We start from the raw sequence: 27,075 nt of genomic DNA on the forward strand, positions 1-27,075 counted from the left end.
AAACCAAACAATAAACTCTCCCAGGCAGTCACAATTAAGAACAATAACTTAGTAACACAAGTCAGTTTCGGTGAGACTATTCAAGACTTGTTTCATTTGTAATAAGAGAGGGTGATTTGAAATCGTATAAGAAATGGCAACTATCTTCAGAATGGAGGCTTCCACTTATATTAATTAAGTCACTACTTTCATATAAAGCCTAGTTGTTTTTTTTTAATTAAGGCATTTCCTATATTTCCAATACATCCTTGCTTCCTACTGCAGCATTTTTAAAAAAAGCAAATGGCTTCAGTTTACAAGACAATGTTTTCTTACTTTAAAATAAGAATAAATGTAGCTTGTAAGTATTTAACTTACTTGAGGGAAAATTGAGATACGTGATATGTAATCTGAAAGAGGAACAAATTATAACTGAAAATGTTTGAGCTTATTTGAAATAATTCACAGACAGTTTTCTTTTCAAGAAAAGAATGCCACATAGAACATTATCCTTTCAGGTTCATAAATATCAACTCAAAGGTATCTATACATTTGTTTCTCTGACAATAGGCATTCCATTTTATAATATGTATTAGAAGCTACTAATTATACATTATAACTGTGACAGAAGAAAGCATGGTCCACTGGAAGAATTTAAAAAGCCAATGCGACTAAGAACAGAATCCAAAAAAGTGGCATGAGATGTGGCTATTGGGTTAGACAGTGGCCACAGCACATAGGGCCTTGTAGACCATGTTAAGGGTTTTGTTCTTTATCCAAAGAGAAACTGGTTCCAAACAGGAATATCAGAATCAGATTCTGTGTGTTTGTTTGGTTTTTTTGACTCCAACTCAGAGAACAGATTGAAAAGGGACAAGAGTAAAGGGTTAGAGTTTACTACTATTGTATAGGATGAGGAGAGAGATGGTAGCTTGGACTAGAGCAGTGGAGATGGAGAGAAATGGACATATGAAGAAACGTCAAGAATTCATTAGGTCTCGGTGAGAAAATGGATGTGAAAGATGAGAAAGAGGAATATGTCAAAGATACACCCAGGTTTCTGGCTTGTGAAATTAAATAGTTGGTGCCAATCACTTAAATAGGGAACATTAAATTAGGGGTACTTCCCTGGTGGCTCAGTGGTTAAGAATCCGCCTGCCAAAGCAGGGGATACGGTTCGATCCCTGGTCCAGGAAGATTCCACATGCCGCGGAGCAACTAAGCCCATGTGCCACAACTACTGAGCCTGCACTCTAGCGCCCACAAGCCACAACTACTGAGACCATGTGCCACAACTACTGAAGCCCACGCACCTAGAGCCTGTGCTCCACAACAAGAGAAGCCACGGCAATGAGAAGCCTGCACACTGCAACGAACACTAGCCCCTGCTCACCACAACTAGAGAAAGCCCACACACAGCAAAGAAGACCCAACATAGCCAAAACGAAATAAAATTTTTAAAATTATTTTTAAAAATAGGGAACATTAGGAGAAGGGCAGGTTAGAGGCAGAAGATCATGAATTGGATTTATGTGGAGTTTGAGATGGCTCTGAGATATAGTAGGGAATCATTCATTTTTATTTAATCACTCGATAAATTATTGCCAGGCACTGTTCTAAGTAGTGCAGATATAGCTTAGGGCAAAGGGAGTAAAATACTTGCTTTCATGATGCTTATATTCTAGAGAGGCCAACAAGGCAGTTGGCTATATAGCTCTGGAGCTCAAAGGTGAGGTTTGGGTGAGAACTAGTAATTTGAGAATTGCTGATGTACAAATGAAGAGTAGAGCTATAAACATGTTTCTCAAGGATTCTGCCTCGTCCATGATGGCATCCCAGCCTTGAGGATGATATTCAAAGCCCTTCATGAAATTACATCTGCCCACTTACTCAGCTTTCTCTCTTGCCACTCCCTCACATGCACTATATACTAAAGCCATTTTTAATATTAATATTAAAGCTTCCTAAACTTGACATGCTAATACCTCCATGCCTTTGCATATGCTCTTCCCTCCACCTACAATGCCTTCCTGCTCACCCTTACTTTTTGACTGTCTTATTATCATGAGTCCCTAAGACCCAGCTTAAGTTTCTCCTTCTCTGGTAGGATTAGTAAAATTTTTACTCTCCTCCCAACCTCAAACTAAGACAGAAGCCCCTCTTCTTAGCTCCTCAGGAGCCTATGTCTTCCTCTATCACAGCACTCATCACACTGTACTATAATAACTTGCTTCTTACCTGCCTCTTACACCAGACAGTAAACTTTTCAAATGTCCTTAAATTCTGCCTGGCACACAATTGTTTCTCAAAATGTTTATTACATGAATCAGTGAACTGATAAATTATGAAACATAAGCAGTAGTCTTACCTGCTGTAATTAGAATTCCTTAACTGACAACTAGAATAAAGAAAAAAATTTCCTCCCAAAAGTGCATTATTTAACAAAATTTGGAAAAGCAAGAAGGAGAAAGGTTTATAAAATGTGTGATTATATATAGTGCATCCACATGATGGGTTATATATCCATTAAAAATGCTTACAAACAGTCTGTGAAAATGGGGAAACACTATGCAAAATCTAAAACTTTATGTATCATACAATACTATCTGGGGGCTGAGAGGGAGGTGAAGGAGTAAAAAAAAGTATACCAAATTGCTGACAATAGTTTCCCTGACAAATTGCATATGGTTATTTTTTTTATCACTATCGCTCACCTTTTCCAAATCTTATACAAAGACCACATGTAATTTTTAGAATTTAAAAAGTTTATTTTTAGGGACTTCCCTGGTGGACCAGTGGTTAAGACTCTGAGCTCCCAATGCAGGGGGCCCTGGTTCTATCCCTGGTCAGGGAACTAGATCCTACATGCCGCAACTAAGATCCCACGTGCCACAACTAAAAACATCCCAAATGCTGCAACGAAGATATCGTGTGCCACAACTAAGATGCAGCAAGCCAAATGAATAAATATTTTAAAATATATATAAAGTTTATTTTTTAAAAGCCACCAACCATGAATCTTCTAAATACAAAATGTTTAAAATAAGAGAATGTAAGGAACTTCCATACTGTTCTCCATTGTGGCTGCACCAATTTACATTCCCACCAACAGTGTAGGAGGGTCCATTCTTCTCCACACCTCTCCAGCATTTATTGTTTGTAGACTTTTGGACGATGGCCATTCTGACCAGTGCGCGGTGATACCTCACTGTAGTTTTGATTTGCATTTCTCTAATAATTAGCAATGTCAAACATCTTTTCATGTGACTTTTGGCTATCTGTATGTCTTCTTTACAGAAATATCTATTTAGGTTTCTGCCCATTTTTTGATTGGGTTTTTTTTTATATTGAGCTGTATGAGCTATTTGTATATTTTAGAGATTAATCCCTTGTCGGTCACATAATTTGCAAATATTTTCTCCCAATCTGTAGGTTGTTTTTTCATCTTGTTTATGGTTTCCTTTGCCGTGCAAATACTTTGATTTAATTAGGTCCCATTTGTTTCTTTTTGTTTTTATCTCCATTATTTTAGGAGACAAATCCAAAAAGATATTGCTGCAATTTATGTCAAAAAGTGTTCTGCCTATGTTTTGGGGGGTTTTTTGTTTTATTTTGTTTTGTTTTATTTTTTGGCTACATTGGGTCTTTGTTGCTGCACGTGGGCTTTCTCTAGTTGTGGCAAGTGGGGGATACTCTTCCTTGTGGTGCGCGGACTTCTCATTGTAGTGACTTCTCTTGTTGCAGAACATGGGCTCTAGGCAGACGGGTTTCAGTAGTTGTAGCAGGCAGGCCCTAGAGCACACAGACTTCAGTAGTTGTGGCACACGGGCTCAGTAGTTGTGCCTTACAGGCTCTAGAGCACAGGCTCAGTAGTTGTGGCACACGAGTTTAGTTGCTCCACAGCATGTGGGATCTTCCCAGACCTGGAAAGATCAAACCTGTGTCCCCTGCATTGGCAGGCAGATTCTTAACTGCTGCGCCACCAAGGAAGTCCCTCTGCCTATGTTTTCCTCTAGGAGTTTTATAGCATCTGGTCTTACATTTAGGTCTTTAATCCATTTTGAGTTTATTTTTGTGTGTGGTGTTAGAGAGTGTTCTAATTTCATTCTTTTACATGTAGCCGTCCAGTTTTCCCAGCACCACTTACTGAATAGACTGGAGGTTCTTTAAAAAACCAAAAATAGAACTACCATATGATTCTGCAATACCACTACTGGGCATATATAGGGACAAAACTAATTCGAAAGATAAATTCACCCGAATGTTCACTACAGCACTATTTACAATAGCCAAGACATGGAAGCAACCTAAATGTCCATCTACAGATAAATGGATAAAGAAGATGTGATACATATAAACAATGGAATATTACTCAGCCATAAAAAAGAATGAAATAAGGCCATTTGCAGCAACATAGATGGACCTAGAGATTATCATATGAAGTGAAGCAAGCCGACAAACATCATATGATATTACTTATATGTGCAATGTAAACAAAAATGATACAAATGAACTTACATAAAGAACAGAAACAGACCCACAGACAAAACAAACTTATGGTTACCAAAGAGGAAAGGGGTGGGGGAGGGGTAAATTAGGAGTTTGGGATTAACATATACACACCACTCTATAAAAAATAGATAACCAACAAAGACCTATTATATAGCAGAGAACTATACTCAATATTTTGTAATAACCTATAAGGGAAAACAATCTGAAAAAAATAGACCTATGTATATATGTATAACTGAATCACTTTGCTGTAAACTTGAAATAACACAACATTGTAAATCAACTATACTTCAATAAAAATGAATAAATTAAAAAATAAAAATAAGAGAATGTACATGCATGTATTTTCTTTCTAAGTCAGAAAGAAAGTAGGCCACAGGGAGGACCCTGGTTCAAAGAGTTCCCAATACCAGCTACCAGGAACACTCTGGAGAGTCCTTAGCAACAGTGTGAAAGTCAACATGTCTTTCAAGTGTGCTGGGGGAAAATGAAGACAAAATGAGACATTTTCTATGGGGAAAGTCTGTATATTAGATAAAGACTCCTAAATAAATAAATAAATAAATAACCAAAGTAAGATGCTGTGACAGATACAGAAATTAATGAGACAAATATACTAACCTCAAGGAACTTAGAGTGGAATAAATAGTTAAATTATTCTTTTACTGTTATTTTTACTTCAAACTCCTGCTACTTATAGACTATTTACTCAGAGTAATTTTACCCCAAACTTGAAACATTTGAAATGTTTTTAGAACATCTCAACTATTTTATAAGAAAGCATTTATTGCCATTGTTATACAGAGTACATGAAAAGAATAAAATTATTATTATAAGGTCAAATTAACTAAGCTGTTATTAGTTTAACAATTCAGTATAGTTACTTTTCATATAACTAAAATTGAATTCCAATCTTCTATAAAGACAGAAACCCACTTTATTTCTTATTTCCATAAAAAAAATTTAAATGGCTGTTTCTAAAAATCCTAACTTTTTAGAGCAGAGATGATTTTGAAAGGTGATCCCTTGAACCATATTAGAAAGTACTATAAACTAAAACACTTTAAAAAGGAACCAAAAATTCCTAATGAGGAAAGGATTTTCCTTACTGCATATTAAAACACATTATAAAACTACAGTAATTAAGTTTAGTAATACTTAAATTTATTGATCTTATTAGCAAACGATGACACTGAGTAAAACATAACAGGGAGTACAGAAATAAATCCAAATATATTTGAGAATTTAGTGACTGATACAAGAGATATTTCACATCAGTGAGAAAAGATAGCTGGTTTAGTAAATAGTACTGGAATAATAAGCTAGCCAGTTCAAAAATAAAGCTACCTCACACATTATGAATTCTAGACCAATCACAGAATTAAATGCAAATGCAAACACATAGCATGTTTGCACATACTACAGGGAAGTACTGATTTAAACGTTTTTAACAGTCTTGTAGAAAAGACTTTTCTAAGCATGGTAGCAATACTAGATATCAGAAAGGAAAATGTAATCACATAAAAAAGAAAACTTCTGTACAGGAAGAAGAAAAAGAAAGCATTAACAAGGTTAACTTGCAATTCATAAATTAAGAAAAAAATCCAATTCATATTGTATAGACAAAACGTTAATGTCCATAATATATAAAGAGCTCTTAAAAATCAATCAGAAAAAAAAAACTAAATGGAAAAAAAGACAAGCATTCTGAAAAAAAAGGACCAATAAACATGAAAATATTTTCAACCTTACTAGATCAAAGTAATGCACATTAAAGGAATTTAATATTTTTTTCATATTCACAAGAGATATTGGCAAGTCTGAGGTAACAAGCATTTTACAAGATTATTTCTCAGATAATAAACTCCTTGAGGGCAGAGAATGTGTCTTGTTCACTACTATATCCTCACATCCAGCACACAGGTGTGCTAGTAGACACAAATATCTGTTGATGATACATATTATGACCTATATTTATCACCATAAAGAGATATCCAATAAAAAGTTTTTTAAAAAAGATATCCAGAGAGCATCAAAATATGTGAGGCAAAACTGTAAGAAGAAATAGATTAATCCACTGTTAAAATTGGAGACTTTAACACCTCTCTATCAGAAATGGACACATTCAGCAGGCAGAAAATCAGTAAAGACATAATTGAGCTCAAAAGCAGCATCAATCAACAGCTACAGACTACCCCTCCAAGGGGTCTCTGTGGGGGGAAAAAAAAAATCAGCTACAGACTAGACAGCTACAGACTACTTCACCTAACAACAGCAGATTACACATTCTTCTCAGGTTCACACAGAATATTCACCAAAATAGACCATATTCTGGGCCATAAGACACCCCTTAACAAATTTAAAAGGATCAAAATCATACAATGTTTGCTCTTACCATGGTGGAGTTGAACTAGAAATCAAAAATGAAAAGATAGGCTAAAAATCCCAAAATACTTGGAGCTTAAACAACATACCTCTCATGGGTCAAAGAAGAAATCTCAAATCTCATGGGTCAAAGAAGGGAAATTGAAAAGTATTTTTAATTAAATGAAAATGAAAAAGTAGTATCAAAATTTGTGGGATGCAACAAATGCATGGCTACAGGGAAATTTATAGCACTGAATGCATATATTAGAAAAAAAGGATAAAATTAATAACATAAACTTCCACCTTAGAAAACCAGAAAAATAAGAGCAAATTAAATCTAAAGTAAGCAGAAAAAAGGAAATAATAAAAATTAGGGCAGAAAAAAAAAATCAATAGAGATTGAATGAAACCAATCAATGAAACTAAAAGCTGCTTCTTTGAAAATATCAATAAAACCTATAAGCCTCTAGCCAGGCCAACCAAGAAAAAAGAGAGAAGACACAAATTACTAATACCAGAAATGAAAGAGAAGGCATAAGCATAGCTCCCACGGAAATTTAAAAAACAATAATAAATATTATGAATTCTATGCTCACAAATTTGATAATCCAGATGAAATGGACCAAATCCTTGAAAGATAGTCTGCCAAAAGTCACACAAGAAGACATAGACAATCTGAATATGGCTATATCTATTTTTAAAAGTGAATCAATAATTCATAACCTTTAAAACACAAAGCATCAAGCCCAAATGGTGTCACTGAGTTCTACCACACTTTAAGAAAGAAGTTATGTCCATTCTCTACAATTTCTTCCAGAAGATAGAAGCAGAGGGAACTTCCAAACTCATTCTATGAAGTCAGCATTACTCTAATACCAAAACCAAAGACATTACAAGAAAAGAAAACTACTGACCAGTATTTCTCATGAACATAGCTGCAAAATCCTCAACTAAATATTAGTAAATCAAATTCTGCAATGCATAGGAGATGCATCTGGGTGGCCTCTTTAGTGGAGTAGGAAGACCCTGAGCTCACCTCCTCTCACAGGCATACCAAAATTACAAATATTTACAGAGCAGCTATTGATTATAGACTGGAAGACCAACAGAAAAGATCTTCTACAACTAAAGGTATAAAGAAGTAAACATACAAGATGGACAGGAGAGGCAGAGACTTAGTATAGTAAAGCACCATTCCCCAAGGTGGGTGATCCACGAACAAAATGATAATTACAGTTGTAGAGGTTTCTCCCCAAGGAGCAAGGGGGTCCAAGCCCCACACTGGGGTCCCCAGCCCAGGGGTCCTGCACCAGGAAAACAAGCCCCCAAAAAGATATGGCTTGGAAAGCCAGTGGGGCTTACTTTCGGGAGAGGAAGAGGACTGTGCAAAATAGAGACTCCACTCTTAAAGGACGCACTCAAAATCTCACACTCTCTGGGATTCAGAACAAAAGCAGTAATTTGAAAGGAGTCTGGGTCAGACCTACCTGCTAATCTTGGCAGAGAGGCAGGAGGCAACTGGAGCTCACCCTGGGGACACACACACTGGCTACAGACATTTTGGGGAGCTTGTTCTACCGCAAGGACCCCAGTGCTGTCAAGTACCATTTTGGACTCCTCCCTCTCGCTTATTATCTCTGGAACCAATCCCCTCCCACCAGCATGTCACCACCTGTAATGGGATTCCTAAGACCATGCAATAGCCAGGCAGAGACACAGCCTCACACACGAGCAGGCCAGCTACCTTAAGACCCTCCCCAACCCCCGAGCCCACAGCTGCCACAGGACCCACGCTGTACAGAAGAGGGGCCAGGACCTGGCCCCACATACCAGTGCACCGGCACTAGCCTCAGAACTGCCAGGCCTTGCAGCCAGAGAACCCAGGGCCTGGCCCCACCCACTAGTGGGCAGTCACCAGGCCCAGAACTCCCTGGGCCCAGGCCTTACCCACGAGTGTGCCAACCTCAACTCCAGGACCCCCAAGGCCCTACAACCAAAGACCCTGAGACCCAGCTTCACCCACCAATGAGCAGGCACTAGCCCCAGGACCACCTGGGCCTCACCCCACCCCCCACACCTACAGGCTGCTACCAGCTCTGTAATCCCCAGGCTCTACAGCCAGAGATTCCAGGATTCAGCTCTACCAACCCGTGGGCTGGCACTAGCCCCAGGACCTCAGACACTAGTGGGTGGGCACCAGCACCAGAATCCCATGGGCTACGGACCTACCCGTCAGAGGGCAGACACCAGACCCAGGACCACCACAGCCCCACAGCCTGTCATGTCAGGACACAGCCCACCAACCAGCAGAAAAGCACCACCCACAGGACACACTGGGTCCTGGCCCTGCCAACCAGCAAGACAGCACCAGCTCTAGGATACCCCGGGCCCCTCAGCCAGCCTCCCCAGGATCTGACCAACACACAACTGGGTAAAAAATCAGCTTTGGGACACCCCAGACCCTGAAGCCAGCCATGCCAGAAAATGGACCTGACCACCAGCAGGCTGACAATAGATCCAGGACCTCCAGCCCCACACCAGAACCCAGTTCCCACCCACCAGTGGGACAGCACTAGCCCCAGGACCCTCTGGGGCTCTACAGTCAGGTGCCTCATGACCCAGCCCCACCAACCAGCAGCCAACAGCCTCTGCACAAGACAGGGCCTCACAAAGAAACAGACTGGGGACCAGTCATGCCTACCAGACCAACCACAGTAGCCAGCTCACCACAACAGAAGGACCCATGCAGCCCACAAAGGGGGCACCCTTAGACCATATAGCTCCGGTAACTACAGGGGAGTGCACTGCTGGGATGCATAGGATGTCTCCTACACAAGGCCACTTCTCCAAGGCTGGAAACATAACCAACCTACCAAATACATAAAAACAAAAATAGCAAATTAGGCAAAATGAGAAAACAGAGAAATATTTTGCAAATAAAGTAACAAGATAAAATTTAGAAGAACTAAAGGAAGCAGAGATAAGCAATCTAACCAATAAAGTGGTCAAGGTAATGATCATAAAGATGTTCAAAGAACTCAGAAGAAGACTGGATGAACAGAGAGAGAAGTTAGAAGTTTGTAACAAAGAGTTAGAAAATACAAAGAAGAACGAACAGAGGTAAATACAGTAACCGAAATTAAAAATACAACAGAAGAAATCAACAAAAGACTGCATGATATGGGGCTTCCCTGGTGGCGCAGTGGTTGAGAATCCGCCTGCCGATGCAGGGGACATGGGTTCGTGCCCCGGTCCAGGAAGATCCCACATGCCGTGGAGCGGCTGGGCCCGTGAGCCGTGGCCGCTGAGCCTGCGCGTCCGGAGCCTGTGCTCCGCAATGGGAGAGGCCACAACAGTGAGAGGCCCGCGTACCGCAAAAAAAAAATAATAATAAAAATAAAATAAAATAAAATAAAAGACTGCATGATGTAAGCAATGGATCAGTGAGCTGGAAGACAGAGTAGTGAAAATCACTAAACCCGAATGGAAAAAGAAAAAGTAATAAAAAGAAACAAGGACAGTTTAAGACACCTCTGCACAATGACTCACATTCACATTACAAGGGTCCTAGAAGAAGAAGAGAGAGAAGAAAAGCAGAGAATGTATGAATGACATAATTGTTGAAAACTTGCCTAAACTGGGAAACGAAACAGACACAGACGTCCAGGTCCAGGAAACAGAGAGTCCCAAATGAGACCAACCCAAAAAAGACTACAAGACACAAAGTAATTAAATTGGCAAAAATTAAAGATAAAGAGAACATTAAAGGGGCTTCCCTGGTGGTGCAGTGGTTGAGGGTCCGCCTGCCCATGCAGGGGACACGGGTTCATACCCCAGTCCAGGAGGATCCCACATGCCGCGGAGCGGTTAAGCCCGTGAGCCATGGCAGCTGAGCCTGTGTGTCCGGAGCCTGTGCTCCGCAACGGGAGAGGCCACAACAGTGATTGGCCCGCGTACCACAAAAAAAAAAGAAAAAAAAAAAAGAGAGAGAACATTAAAAACAGCCAAGGAAGAAGCAACAAGCTACAAAGGAACTCCCATTAGGCTATCAGCTGACTTTTCAGCAGAAACTCAGCAGACCAAAAGGGAGTGTCATAATACATTTAAAGTAATGAAAAGGAAAAACCTACTACCAAGAAGACTCTACCCAGCAAGGCTTTCACTCAGATTTGATGGAGAGATCAAGATTCACAGACAAGCAAAAGCCAAAAGAGCTCAGCTCAACCAAACCAGCTTTACAGGAATTGTTAAAAGGACTTCTCTAAATGAAAAAGAAAGGCCACAACTAGAAACATAAAAATTACAAAAGGAAAACCTCATTGGTGAAGGCAAATATACAATAAATGTAGTAAACCAACCACGTACAAAGTTAGTAGGAAGGCTAAAAGACAAAAGTAGTAAAACCACCTACATCCACAATAACTAGTTAGGGATATACAAAACAAAAAGATGTAAAATATGATGTCAAAAACAGTAAACGTGGTGGGCAAAGAAAAAATGCAGGGTTGTTAAAATGTGTTTGAACTTAAGAAATCAGCAACTTAAAACAATCATATAAATATAGAGAGATTGCTATATATAAACCTCATGGTAATAACCAAGCAAAAAACTACAATAGATACACAGAAAAAAAAAAAAAGGAAAAAAGTATCCAAATACAACACTAAAGCTAGTCATCATATTACAAGGGAAAAGAGCAAAAGAAGAAGAAAGGAATGAAAAGAACCCAAAACAGTTAACAAAATGGCAAGATTTACATAGCTATCAATAATTACTTTAAATGTAAATGGACTAAATACTCCAAACAAGGGCATAAAGTGGCTGAATGGATACAAGACCCATACATATGCAGCCTACATGAAACTCACTTCAGATCTAAAGACACAGACTGAAAGTGAGGGGATGGAAAAAAGTATTCTATGCAAATGGACATGAAAGCCAGGATAGCAACAAACAAAATAGACTTTAAAAAAGACTTTAACAAGAGACAAAGAAGGAGCTTGCATAATGATCAAGGAATCAGTCCAAGAAGTAAATATAACTGTTGTAAATATATAAGCACACAACATATGAGCACCTAAATACATAAAGCAAATATTAACAGACATGAAAACACTGACAGTAACACAATAACATCAATAGTAGGGAACTTTAACACCCTACTTACATGAACTGAAAATCATCCAGAGAGAAAATCAATTTGGAAAAAGGGGTTTAAATGACACATTAGATCAAATGTATTTCAAAGATATATAGAGAACATACCATTCAAAAACAGCCAAATACACATTCTTTACAAATGCACATGGAACTTTCTCCAGGATAGATCAAACGCTAGGCCACAAAACAAGTCTCAGTTAATTTAATAAAATCCAAATTATATCATGAATCCTTTCTGACCAGAATGCTATGAGACTAGAAATCAACTACAAGAAAAATACTGCAGAAAAGCACAAACACATGGAAGCTATGCAATTTGCTAGTAAACAACCAATGTTTATTTACTAGCATGATTTTGAGGTCACTGAAAAAATCAAAAAATACCTGGAGACAAATGGAAACAAAAACACAACAATCCAAAATTTGTAGGACAATAAAACAAAAGTAAACAAATGGGACCTAATGAAACTTAGAAGCTTTTGCACAGCAAAGGAAACCATAAACAAGACAAAAAGACAACCCTCAGAATAGGAGAAAATATTTGCAAACGAAGCAACGGACAAAGGACTAATATCCAAAATATACAAGCAGCTCATGCAGCTCAATATCAAAAAACAATCAACCCAATCCAAAAATGGGCAGAAGACCTAAACAGGCATTTCTCCAAAGAAGATATACAGATTGCCAACAAACACATGTAAAGATGCTCAACATCCCTAATCATTAGAGAAATGCAAATCAAAACCACAATGAGGTATCAACTCACACCAGTCAGAATGGGATCATCAAAAAATCTACAAACAATAAATGCTGGAGAGGTGTGGAGAAAAGGGGACCCTCTTGCACTGTTGGTGGGAATGTAAATTGATACAGCCACTATGAAGAACAATATGGAGGTTCCCTAAAAAACTAAAAATATAGCTGTCACATAACCCAGCAATCCCACTACTGGGCATATACCCTGAGAAAACCATAACTCAAAAAGAATCATGTACCACAATGTTCACTGCAGCACTATTTACAATAACCAGGACATGGAAGCAACCTAAGTGTCCATTAACAAATGAATGAATAAAGAAGATGTGGCACCTATATATATACAATGGAATATTACTCAGCCATAAAAAGAAACGAAATTGAGTTATTTGTAGTGAGGTAGATGGACCTAAAGTCTGTCATACAGAGTGAAGTAAGTCAGAAAGAAAAAAACAAATACTGTATGCTAACACATATATATGGAATCTTAAAAAAAAAAATGGTTCTGAAGAACCTAGGGGCAGGACACGAATAAAGATGCAGACATACAGAATGGACTTAAGGACATGGGAGGGGAAGGGTAAGCTGGAACAAAGTGAGAGAGTAGCACTGACATATATACACTACCAAATGTAAAATACATAGCTAGTGGGAAGCAGCTGCATAGCACAGGGAGATCAGCTCGGTGCTTTGTGTTCACCTAGAGGGGTGGGATAGGGAGGGTGGGAGGGAGACACAAGAGGGAGGGTATATGGGGATATAAGTATACGTATAGCTGATTCACCTTGTTATACAGCAGAAACTAACACAGCAATATAAAGCAATTATACTCCATTAAATATTTTTTTTAAAAAAGAAGTCCATAATGTTAAAAGTGGAAATCTCTAAGAGATACAATATCATTTTTTTTAACATTAGGAGAAGCTTTATTTAACAAGGTATGATTTATGTTGAGACTCTATGCTGACATTATGCAATGTCATTTCTACTTTCTTTTTGTACTTCTCTTTATTAAATTGTTTACATTGAGCCTCTTTTAAAATAATAACAGAATTATTCAAAAATAAATCGCTCAAATGAAAAAATTAACACAGGAAATTACAAATGTGTCCAGGTTATGTTAAATTCTAACAAAAACAACTTAAACTGCTCAACTAAAAAATCTACAGAGAAGACATTCTATTACAAAATTCCTAAACAGCTTATGAGAAGGATAAAAATGCTGAGACAAAGTGCTTTTTTTCCTTTTTAAGATAAACAACATTATTCTTGTGTTTCTCAAAGACATCAGATTCAGCTATTTAGTCATTTACAAAACTTAACTTCCTCAATGTAATTCCCCAGAACAGCTTTAGCTGAGTAAAATGACTTGGAGGCTACCCCTTGTTAACTCATAATTTTTGTTTCTCCTAAAAATAAATGTGGTGAGATCTGGAAAGAGGAAAAAGCATAAATTAATACTTGTATCCATTCAGTCTACTAAAATATTTTCTTTAAATGAGTCTCAGGTATAAATAGGGAATATAGTTAATAATTACATAATATCTTTGGATGGCGACATACTATAACCAGACTAATTGTGGTGATCATTTTTAAATGTATAAAAATACCAAATCACTATGTTAATAGGAACTAACATAGTGTTTAGGTCAATTATACTTCAAAAACAAACAAACTCATAGAAAAAGACATCAGATTTCTGGTTTCCAGAGGAGGGGATGGCAGAGGGGGAGTTGATGAAGGTAGTCAAAAGGTACAGACTTCCAGTTATTTAAAAAAAAAAAAAAAAAGTTACAAACTTCCAGTTGTCAGATAAATAAGTACTAGGGATGTAATTAACAAGATAAATATAATTAGCACTGTTGTATGTTATATATGAAACTTAAGAGAGTAAATCCTGAGTTCTCTTCACAAGAAAAAAAATTTTTTTCTATTTAATTTTGTATCTGTATGAGATGATAGATGATCACTCAACTTATTGTGATAATCATTTCATGATGTATGTAAGTCAAATCATTATGCTGTACATCTTAAACTTATACAGTGTTGTATGTCAATTACATCTCAATAAAGCTGGAAGAAAATGTATATAATAATTTTAAAAATCAATGAAGAAAAAATTTTTTTCTTTTTGTTTGTGTGAGAAAAGCCAGGGAAAGGCAAGACAAACAGTACTTTTAGTTTAACTATAAAAGAAAAAATAAAAAAACATACAAATGAAGAAACCACAATTCTAAACTGTCCTCACCTACAAATTCCCTTTCCAAAAGCTTTCCTGATTAAAAAAAAAATTAAAAATGGATTAAAATTCACTAGTCTATCAATCATAAAATGAAGAGATGATTTACCCATTATCCAGTATATTTCAATCTCCTGTGATACCTAAAATACATGGTTTACTCCAGGAAAAAAAAAAAAAAAAAGATACACCAAAACTCTTGGTTATTTTATGTAGTGTCAGAGCCTCAGTCTAAAAATCCATCCAAATAATGTTCTACACAATTTCCAAATACTTTTTAGAAGGGATTTATGGTTTATTTCTTAAAACTTTACAGAAATTGGTAACACTTTTTTCAAGTAGACATTCTTCACTAACGCATACAACAAATTTTATCATCCACCATTTCCATATTTCTGTTTGCTGTTTACATTCTGCCAATTCCACTTTTAATTTTAAAATAATAGCATTAAAGATAAAACTCTTTACCTCAGTAAACACAGATAAAGCCACTAGATGACGTTCATTCCTCAACTTTATTGTTAATGATTTGAAGTGCAGAGTGAAGACTAAACAGAGCTGTTTTGGAAGACAGAACTACAACATTTGATAGGAAAATAATCGGTTGAGACCCAAATGTCATTTTTAGAGAGTCACTTTTCTAACCACAACCACACATTAAGATAGTCAATAAATTATAAATTGATAAACGTAAAAGGTACTTAAATTGATGTCCTTGAAGAGCAGATAAGGATAATCAGCCTCCTCCATATGGCAATAAATAGAATATTTTATCCACTGAGGATTTAAAGCCAGCAAAAACTCCTGACAGAACTTTAGGGGACTGATTCTACAGAATATATCTCAGTCACACAGCACAACCAATAAAAACACTGCAGGATTCCAGGATTTGTGTATGGTTGGGCATCTTCCCCAAATGGTATTCTGCAGCAAAAGAAATATAGATATTGATTTCGAATTTTTGATGTGCTTTTAGGTATTCCATCAAATAAATTGAACTGTGAGGAAGTTTTTCATCTACTGTAACCTTTTCTACCTGCTTGCATTTTTAGTAATAAATATCAATCCTTTGTCTGACCTTGAATGTCTTTCAATACGTTGGTCTGTCATTTCTGCTCTCATTTCTTTTCTCCATCTCAGTTCTTTGTTTACAGAAACGTCAACTATTGTATCCATTTCTATTCCTTTGCTTTTCCTATACTTGCCAGTCTTCTATCTTCATGCCCTGAACTTGTCTAAAAATGTTCAGTTTGTAAACCCAGCACGCTTTTTTTTAAGTAGCAAATATGAAGATAGGGAGAGTACTAGAAATATTTACTTGGATTGCCCTCTTTCAGAGCTAACAGTTAGGCAACGTAGATGGCAGTAAGAGATAAAGATAAAAAGATTGAGAAAAGGGACAAGCAACATAATAAGGGCAAGACACGCACATCCAGAAACTGGCTTGGTAGTTTTGCCTAAAGGATACATCTTGTGAACAGTCTTAAACTCTTTAGGATTGCATCCTCCAGTTAAAGACACTAAATCAATGCACAGCTACTTCATAATGATGACATAAATAAAAGGTACTACTTAGGTGTTCTTCTCTTAAATCTAAAATGAAACTTATATGGAAAAACCTAAGTACTGAATAGACACTTACCCTGACATATGACTTATATCAAGTTCCTATAGGCAAAAATCTCCACCTATGCAGCACTGAGTATTACATGTTCACAGACTGTAAAGTCATCACCATAACCAACCTAAATGGTTGAAGGCTACAATAAGAACTATTAATGTTATTTGGGCTGTCTTAAACATTCCTTGATCTTATCTCTAAGAAGAACATAATATTGACTATAGTTTGATAAATAAATTTTAATCATGTGGTTGTATGGATACTCTAGAACTCTGTCAGTACTTTAGTAACCTTTGATGAGTCCAAGATAAATATGAATGTTTGCAGCCTCCATACTTTAAAGTGCAACTTTGCAAGCCATTAAGTACATAGTCTACATATAAGAAATAACATAGTGAGTCAAATCATTTAATCAATAAAATAAACTTAACCTCTCTAAGAACTGAAGGATGTCAGAATCTTAGGATTAAAAGGGAACTTAAAAGCATCTAGTAACTATTAAGTAGTACTATTAATAGTTCTTGACCATTTTCCTACACAATACACTCCAATCTACCAGTAATCTCGCCTAATTTGCACTGCTTGAATGGGGAGGAGCAGTGAAAGAAAATGTGTAAGTTTAAAAAGCAAAAACAAAAAATCACTCCTATCCTTAGGAATATGACCTGCGCTCTGGTTCGGGCTCACTAATCGCTAATCAGTTCATCCACCCATATGGTAGCAAGATTTCCTTTACAACATCTTTGCCAAGTGCATTTACCCAGCCTCTGAGTGAACACTCCTAAAACAGGGAGCTCAGTATATAATGAGCTTTGTATTGAGCTAAATATACAGCTACAAGTTTAAAAGCCTAATAATATTTAAACTATTTTTTTTCTACTAACATAACTGCTCTAGAGTATCCATACAACTGAATGATATCAGCTAATTTTAAACACCTACACTTGCTTGAAAGACATACGGAACCAAAATTCTATGTCCTTCTAATTTCTAGTAACTGGTCCTGGCTGTGCTCTCTGAAGTCAATCCCTCTTCCATTTGATAGTCCATCAGATATTCAAAAACATATTTCCTGCTCTTCACCCCACCCCATCATCTCTCTTCCACATTAAATATTCTTAATTCCTTCAATTAGTCAGAAGATTGTTATGAGTGGTAATGAGTGCCTCAATCAGAGTGCTGGTAAGGGGATAAGGAATAAGGAGATATAAGCAATAAGCTGAGACGGTAGCAACATCATATAAATATATGAATGTTTATATGCCCACATACAGGAGAGAGAATAAAGTGACTGAAATTTCAGGTCTGATGTCTCAGAGGATAATGATACCTTTAACAGAAAAAGGGAACCGAAGAGGAAAAGGCTAAGGGAAGATGGGGAATTCAGTGTGAGACACAGTGACTTTGAGATTTGTAACAAGTAAATAGCAATAAGATCTCTTCCAAGTCCCATTCCATTATATACTTTTGTCAAGAAAAAGGTGCATCCATATTATTGAGACTAGTATTATATGTCATTTAAACACAAAGTATTACATTTATTCATTCATCAAGTATTGGAGTACTTACTTCTATAAGGCACTATGGGAAATATAATAAGTCAGGAAACCCAGTTCCTGTCCCCATTAACCTTGCATTCTAATAAGCAATATGTTTATAACTAACCAGAACTCAAGACTGAATGTGGTTATGTCTCACAACAAAAATATAAAACGCTATAATAATTAAAAGAAATATTTTTCCATTTCCAATGAGAACATTCACACATGAAAAAAAAGCACAGGGTAACACACAGTCATAACTGGCATTCTTCAAATACAAAGAACAAGGACATACAAATAACATAAATCTTTCTATTCTGGGTGTCAATACAGGAAAACACTAGCCATAGTTTTTAGGAATGAGTTAAAGTACCCTGAACAATTATGTCTATTGTTAAAGATTAATGCTTGAATTGTATCATCAGTCAAAAGAAGAGCACTGTTTAAAATGTCCACAAACATAATTGTTTTGGCTTACAAATGGAATTGTTTGATGTCATTTTTCTCATCATTTCTAATTTTAAACAATAAAAATTATATCAATTTGAAAAAAGAGCTACAAATTTAAAGCCTTATAAAGATAAAAACTGCATATTCTCTATCTGATATAACTATCCTAGAGCTCCCTATTACTATATATTATGATAAAGTTTTAAATTATTATGTCTACTTTGGTAGTTTTACAGATAACCAATTTTACAGAGTCTATTAAAAAGTAGTTTAGTAGGAACTTAACTATATTTTAAATTGATAACATAATCACAGAAGAAATAATTCAAATACCTTTGAACACCTGCTTTCTTTGACTATATATCTTTAGTGGGTATATTGTAAGGACAAAAAGTGGCAAAGAAATCTTTACTTGGTAAATCTGTTGCAGGAGGGAGTATCAGTATAGCAATTCCAAAACTATCATATGTGTGTGTAGGGCAGATTAAATGAGTAAATATATTGATATGGTTGAGCATCAGAATTCTCCCTGTAGGAAAAGGGAGATACAAATATGAACTGAGGAAAGGTAAAGTTGAATTCTGTGGCTCTGAACTTGAATTGAAGGTATCCTATAAAATCATGATTTCTTTTAAAAAAATGTGTGTGTATGTGTGTAACCATTTAAAGGGCTTAGAAGCAACAACAGTAGTAGTAGTGAGTATATTCAATGCCCCAATTTTGGTTTCTAAGCACCATTTTCCACTAAAATGAATGAGAGCTCCACTGTAAAACAGTTGATTCCAAGTAGAATATACAAGGTGAGCCTGGAACACCTTATTGTACAAAGAAGTAAGAAGGTGCCCAAATAGCAATGTGGACATATGCAAAGGCCACAGGAACTAGTTTGAAGGGACTAAACAAATTTGAGATAATTCAGTCATCAAAAATAATGGTAATAGATCATCACATTGGATATGTTTTTTAAAAAGGAATCCTTGGGTACATAGAGGTACCAAAATAAAAGGAGAGGGACTTCCTTGGTGTTCCAGTGGTTAAGAATCCGCCTTCCAGTGCAGGGGACAAGGGTTCGATCCCTGGTCAGGTAACTAAGATCCCACAGGCTGCCGGGCAGCTAAGCCCGTGCATTCTGGAGCCCACGGGCCACAACTAGAGAGAAGCAGCACATGACTCAACAAAGAGCCCACGCACCACAACTAAGACCCAATGCAGCCAAATAAATAAATATATATATATATTTTATATCTTCCTTTAAAATAAAATGAGAGAGAAGGAATATCTCTTCTTTAAAGAAAATAGCCAGCAAACATATGTAGAAGGATTGAGAGAACTGGAAAACCATTATTTGGCAACAACCAATGCAATGATTGATTCAGGCAAGGTTCATCAATGGCTACTAAAACCACCGTATAGAAAAAAAAATTGTTGGAAAACAGAATATTTAATGATAAAGTATCACCTCCACAGATTAATTGTTAAATATAAAACGGAAAAGACACCTTTAAAATGTAGGAATCTGGTTAACCTAAGTGATCAACCTTAACATCACCAATAAATGGACAAATTATCATTACATTACTCTTCTTTTTTTTTTTTTTTTTTTTTTTTCTGGTACGCGGGCCTCTCACTGTCGTGGCCTCTCCCATTGCGGAGAGCAGGCTCCGGACGCACAGGCTCAGCGGCCATGGCTCATGGGCCTAGCCGCTCCGCAGCATGTGGGATCTTCCTGGACCTGGGCACAAACCCGTGTGCCCCGCATCGGCAGGCGGATTCTCAACCACTGCGCCACCAGGGAAGCCCACATTACTCTTGATGTGATCAAATGGAAAGTTTACAATAACTACCATGCAACAGTCTTGAAAAAAAAAACTATTTAGCCTGAAACTGTGAAGAAACAATCAAATTCATTTTGTGAGGCATTGTACAAAACAATTGGCCTAGACTTTTCAAAAATGTCAATGTCTTGAAACTCCAAAACAAAAAAAAGGAAGGATGATAGGAGGAAAAAGAAAAGGTGAGGATTGTTCTAGATAAAAGAAAACAGCGAGACATGACAACCAAATACAATTCAATGAAATCTCTTACTCTATTCAGTGTTTTTTTCCTAAAAAGCTATAAGAGACATTACTGGAACATCTGGGTAAATCTGAATTTTTTTCATATGGCCTATACATTAGATAATATTATCATATCAAAATTAAATTATTTGGGTATACTAATGGCATTACAGTTATGTAGGAGGGTGTCCTAGTTCTTAGGCAATGCATGATGAAGTACTTAGAAGTAAAGTATCATGATGTTTCCACCTTACTTTCAAATGCTTCAGCAAGGAAAAACAAAAGTGTGCATTTGTGTGTGTGTGTGTGTTAGAGAAAAAGCGAAAAAGCAAAAGAAGCATAATGTTAACAACTAGTGAGTTTAGATAAAGGATATACAGGTATTTGTTGTACTACTCTTTAAACTTTTCTGTATAGGTCTGAAACTTTCAAAAGAAAAAAGTTGGGGAAAAAAGTAGGATGGAAATTAAATCGACTTTAGAGCAGCTGATCAGACTTTATAATGTTTAACTACTTCTTCACCCTATCCATAAGACCTAAAAGCCAGTACAAAGTTCAGACAGGTTGGACTAAAAATAAAAGTAATAATCCTAACAAATAATAAGTAATTATAAGCCAATCCATCATTAACTTCCAATTATAGCTGTAGACTAACCATAATCTCTGATGAGAATTCTGTGAAAGATGACATGTGCTGACTCATCTAGGACAATTGTGAATAAACAAAAGCTGTCTTGTATAATATTTTCTCCAAATCGAAATATGACTACCAAATGACTTTTTCCCCAATCAAGCTCTATTAGTTAAAAGGAACTCTAAATTAAAATGTTGTTACAGAAGTACAGATGATCCCAGACACCACATCACTATAATAATAATAATGATAACAATAATAATAAACTCTGTACCAGGAATTTTGTAAACCTATGCACCCATACCATCTCATTTAATCCTCACAACAACTCTATAAGGCAGGTACTATTATTATCCTCATTTTATAGATTTAAAAAATAACAAAGGCTAAATAACTTTTGCAAGATCATACTGCTACTAAATAGCAAAACACACCTTGAATCCAGGCAATTTGACTCCAAGCCCAAGCTTTTTGCTCTGTACCCTCTACTGCTTTACTATGAAATGTAAAATTTAAATAATAACTGACTGTATTAACTCAATATCTACCAAAAACTACACAATGGAGTTATTTCAAAGAAAATCATAAGCATTTCTTTTTTCCCTAATACACATTTATATTTACACATACACCAACTGAATGAAGTTAGAATTTAACCAGATGCCCAATTTACTGCCAAATCCCAAGTGCAAATAAATAAAAATAATATAGAGCTGTATTACTCAGTTACCTATTCATATATACGGCTGAATAAGTCACATACAAATTCAAAACAAATACCAACATATTTCCAAAAGCCTTCATCTAGAACCTTATCCTTGCCCACTCAAGGGAAAAAATACTGAAAAAAGTTATTTCAGGTACAGCATTCCTCAAATATACTTAACTTAAACAATGACATAAAAGGAAAAAAAGAATAAGACATAAACCTTGAACCTTGAACACTGATGCCACGGTGAAAAAATATTAACAAACAAAGCATGTCCCCCCAAACCCAGTCATCTTACAATGTTCTCTACCTCAATGAACTGTACCACAATCCATCCAGTTACATAAGCCAAAATGCTAGTGGTGGCTGATGGCACCTTTCTCTCCCTCATTCCTCATATCCAATTCATCACTCAGTTCCACCTCCTAAACATCTCTAACACCCATCCACTTTTACCTGTCTTCACCACCACCTTGTCTAAGATATTACCATCTCTCATCTGGCCTCTCCTCATCCACACTCTTATCTCCTCTGTAAACAGTTTTTCTTCTGTATAACATCAAGTCCTTTTTCATAGAATTTACAATAGTTGCAACTTTACATTTCTTTGATGGAATATTTGATTTATATCTGCCTCCCCTCATAAGTTCTATGAGATAGAGACTGCATTTACTCATCACTATACCACTGTGGCCTAGAAGCGTGCCTAGTAAATAAATAAATGCTAAATGACCGAATGCATGTCAAAGATTACAAACATTTATAAACAGTCCAAAAAATTTAAGTAGTTACAAGGGTCACGAACCATCATAAGAAGTACCTTATTTCATCATTTCTAGATCACACATTTTTACATTTTAAACTCTGAAACTGAATACACCTTACAGTTGACAATCTTTTTATGTTTAATGGGCAATATTTTTTTTCTTTCACGGCAGTTCATAAAATAATGTTGCATCTTGGAATAAAATAAACCAACAAATAAAAAACCCTCATCACAGGTAAATCTACAATACACCTGACCCACTCAGTTCAAACCTGGTAGGCTAGCCTCCCTTCTCCTTTGGTCACCACGCCACTCCCAACATTCAATAATTAACAGTGCTTACTGGTTCTTTTACCAACAGTTATCCAATTAATTCTTTTCTTTAAATCCCACAATAATAACACTAGATCTAATTCCTCATTGCCTGGTATCTGAGCTCTTGCCACAGCTTCATTCATTTAAACATCTGTTTCAAATTCAGCCAACACTGCCCACCTATATGCAAAGAAATGAAGATACAAAGCAATCCAGTTAACTGTCCTTCCCACTAATCTCTCTCTCCTACAATTTAGAATTTTGCTCATTTTATGCCTCAAACTGGAATTACTTTCCTCCCAATTTCTACCTACCAAATTTATACTCACTATTTTAGTTCTAGACCAAATCTCATCTTCTTCATGAAATATTCCCTGGTTAATCTCTCTTTTCAACCTTAACATTCTAAAACACATAAAACCAAACGCATACTGGCTATATTTTGTTACTTGAAGGCAAGGTTTACATGTCAAACATTCTGATAGAGTGTAAGCTCCCTAAGAGCAGGGACTTTTGTCTCTTGTTCACTGTTATATTCCCAGCACCTAGAAGAGTATCTGGTACGTAATAGCTGCTTAGCAAGTATTTATTGAATTAATGCTCTTTATATATTCCAGAGTAATGAACAAATCTTTGCAACTGTAGTAAGTGGGAAGAGTCAAAAGGAACTGGACTAAATTACTTTAATTCTTTGAGCTTCAGTTTCTTCATCTGCTAAATGTAAATAATACTCAATAGCTCAATGAGTTGGTATAATGATTTAATGCAATAATGCTTTAAAACAGCGGTCCCCAAACGTTTTGGCACCAGGAACCAGTTTCGTGGGGAGGGGAATATGGTTCAGGTGGTAATGCAAGTGATGGGAAGTGGCAGATGAAGCTTCGTTCACCCACCACTCACTTCCTGCTGGGCAGCCCCAGGCCGCAGACCAGTACAGTCCGTGGCCCGGGGGTTGGGGACTCTTGCTTTAAAGCATCTGGTACAGAGCTGAGGACAAGAGGATGTTCTCAATAAATGTTTTGATGATATTGTGACAAAAGTTAAATAGTAAGAAGCATTTAATAAATGCCTACTAAACGAATAAAATCTCAAGAAAAATATAAAAAATTTAAGTAATGTCTAGCCTCATATCATTTATCCAATAAAGAATTTCATGAGTGAATTAATTCTGAAATATTATACATTTAGCCCCACTCTTAAACATGGCTAAAAGCATTTCTGACTAATTAGGAATAACCTCATTTAGACTGGGTACATGTATTAATATTTATATTTTATTGACATAGAGATTATATTTGACTCCTAAAGAAGAACAATAATTTTTCTATTACAATAGTAAAATACTCAGAATAGAAGCTGCAAAGTTATTTAAGTTATATGGTCCCCGAAAGACAAGAAGTACAAAAATTTCTGTCTACAAAACATTACTGAATAGTAAACAATACTGTTTTACCAGATCTATCAATTTATGTAGAAGGGGCTTCCCTGGTGGCGCCGTGGTTAAGAATCCGCCCGCCAATTCAGGGGACACAGGTTCGAGCCCTGGTCCGGGAAGATCCCACATGCCGCAGAGCAAATAAGCCCATGCGCCACAACTACTGAGCCTGTGCTCTAGAGCCCGCGAGCCACACGCATGCCTAGAGCCCATGCTCTGCAACAAGAAGCCACCACAATGAGAAGCCCAAGCACCGCAACAAAGAGTAGCCCCCTCACCACAACTAGAGAAAGCCGGCGCACAGAAACGAACACCCAACGCAGCCAAAACAAAATAAATAAAATAAATTTAAATATATATATAGAAATATCTCATAAACAATCACAACAAACTTTTCAATATATTTGTATTCCATTTTACAGAAAAAGGAGCATCAGTTAAATAGTTTTTAAACTCTTTTTACTAAACTATAAAAGTTCTCATATTGGCTACTTTTTATCTTTAAACACGTCCCAAAATTTTACAGTAAAAGAACTGATAATTAACTCAATACAGCATCAGATTATTAGACTAATTAGAAACTCTCCCTTGTTCAGGGAAGACACTTTACTTGTAAATTGGTACACACACAGACTTTACCTTTCAAAGCTTTTCTAATCTCTGTGTACTTTCAATGACTCACAATCTAATTACAAATCATAAACAACCAAGGAGGAAAGAGCATTCCCTTGTGTCTATCTGCTACTAACTGACACAAAAACATCGCAAAAATTCTACTGGGGACATATGTTTCGAGTAGGAGAAGGGAAAAAAATCCCATCTAAGTAATTCAGATACAAAGAGCTGTAGGACGAGGTATTGTCCTCTAACCATAGGGTAGCAGTGAACCCCTCGTGGGAAAATAATCAATACAAAACAAAAATGTAAGCCAAATAGATCTTAAGTATAAACTTCATAAGTAGAGTCGGCTGTTCGTTGCCGTCTCTCGTATTCACCAGTCATCATAAAAATGTGTTTGAACATCCAACCTAAAAAGCCCTGACATGTGGATGGAAGTCGAAGAGTTGAGGATGAGTAAGAAGCAAATAAAGTGATTAAACGTTAATGTATGAATGGAAAAGCATGAAGATATTCAGGCAAATGTGTTACGAGTCTGAAGCAGTAACAAAGGCCTAAAAAGGGATAAAGGAGTTAGGAATGAGAAGATTGAGATCTTGAGAATCTGATTTGGGGGGATTTTTTTTTTCTCTTTTCTCTTCTTTTTTTAAGGGAGAGAAATAGCAAAGGAGTTAAATGGATGCAATAGCTTAGGGGACGAGAGATAGTGCCTAAAACACGTAAGAAAAGCCTCTAGGAGAGGGGGAACAGCTGCCCACAAGAAGGCTTTTTCGGTTCGTTAGCTCTAGATCCCAGGAAGGGCAAGGAGTCAGAAAACAAATTACACCAGAAACAGAGATGAGGGAGGCGCCAAAACCCTCAGAGAACCTAAACTGTTGGCTACTGGGTCTCCACCGAGGGAAGGGGCCCCCAAGAAACCCGGTTGTTTGGAAGGACCAGAGACACTAAGTCCTAACCTTCTCTGAGGCTAGCGGAGTCAGAGGAACCTCAAGTCGACCCCTCACCGAAAAACCGAAAACAGAACTGGAGAAATGTAAACAATGTGCAGGAGCCACCAACCGGGAAATGTTCCAGCTCCACCAGCAGCCGCCACAAATGCAGCCGACACACACGCAGACGCCCCGACCTCAGCGCCGCAGCTACAGGCACCTCGAGCTCCCCGGCCACCGTAGTAAGAGAAACGCCCCACCCTCCTTCAAACCCAGTAGGTCAGCCACTTCCGGGGCACTAACGCCTATTGATTGGCAGCAGCAGTAGCCCCGGCCTACAATCCCTCGGTCCGTTTACTTCATCCTTTTTTCCTTTTTTCGTCCTGTTTGCCGCCTCAGACTGTAAGTCACCAATATAGCAAGCGCAGAACCAAGAGAAAGTATCCATCCATAAGCGGTGTCTCCGATAGACAAACTACATTATTCCTGCCATGACTTCCTGCTGAACAATTGGACTTCAACTCCCAGCTTGCCATGCAACACTCCCTCTCCTCCAGCGGGGGAACTACAAGATCCAGCATGCACTGCCCCCCTTAGTCTTCACTCTGCCCCTGACACCTGCAGACCTCAAAGGCGATTTCAGAGGATTCATTAAATCCTTTAGATTAATGTAGACCTTTCTACCAAGACCCACTTTGGTAAAAATACCAGTATTCCCTCCTTTCCTTTTGTGAAGGTATTAAATATCAAGGAATATGTGAGTTCATTTTTCACTTTCAGATTATTTTCCAGAATTGAAACAGGACAGTCTGCAAAGGCTTTTTATGAAATGGAAATTTTTATCCACATTCATAAGGGGTGTTGAGAGAAATACTAAATTATTGCAAAGTGTAATCCTGTGTCGTTTTTGCAGTACTGCAACGTTGTGCTGGAACAAGGGCTACCAAACGTGCTCCCGAATTGCATAGGAAATTACAATAAGAGCAA

At 37.1% G+C, this 27,075-nt stretch overlaps 1 protein-coding gene across 4 annotated transcripts in view; it reads right to left on the bottom strand.

The window, feature by feature from the left end:
* The window catches only part of ATG4C (autophagy related 4C cysteine peptidase), a 90,862-nt gene extending 64,262 nt beyond the window's left edge, over positions 1–26,600 (bottom strand). For all 4 annotated transcript variants that reach the window (XM_067006793.1, XM_059063948.2, XM_067006786.1 and 1 more), the window contains exon 1: positions 26,219–26,600. The gene's annotated coding sequence lies outside the window, so the exon portion shown is untranslated. The remainder of the gene's footprint in view (positions 1–26,218) is intronic.
* Between the last annotated feature and the right edge of the window lie 475 nt (positions 26,601–27,075).

This window comes from Kogia breviceps, chromosome 1 (genome assembly GCF_026419965.1).
Source record: "Kogia breviceps isolate mKogBre1 chromosome 1, mKogBre1 haplotype 1, whole genome shotgun sequence".
Classification (NCBI taxonomy): Eukaryota; Metazoa; Chordata; class Mammalia; order Artiodactyla; family Physeteridae; genus Kogia; species Kogia breviceps.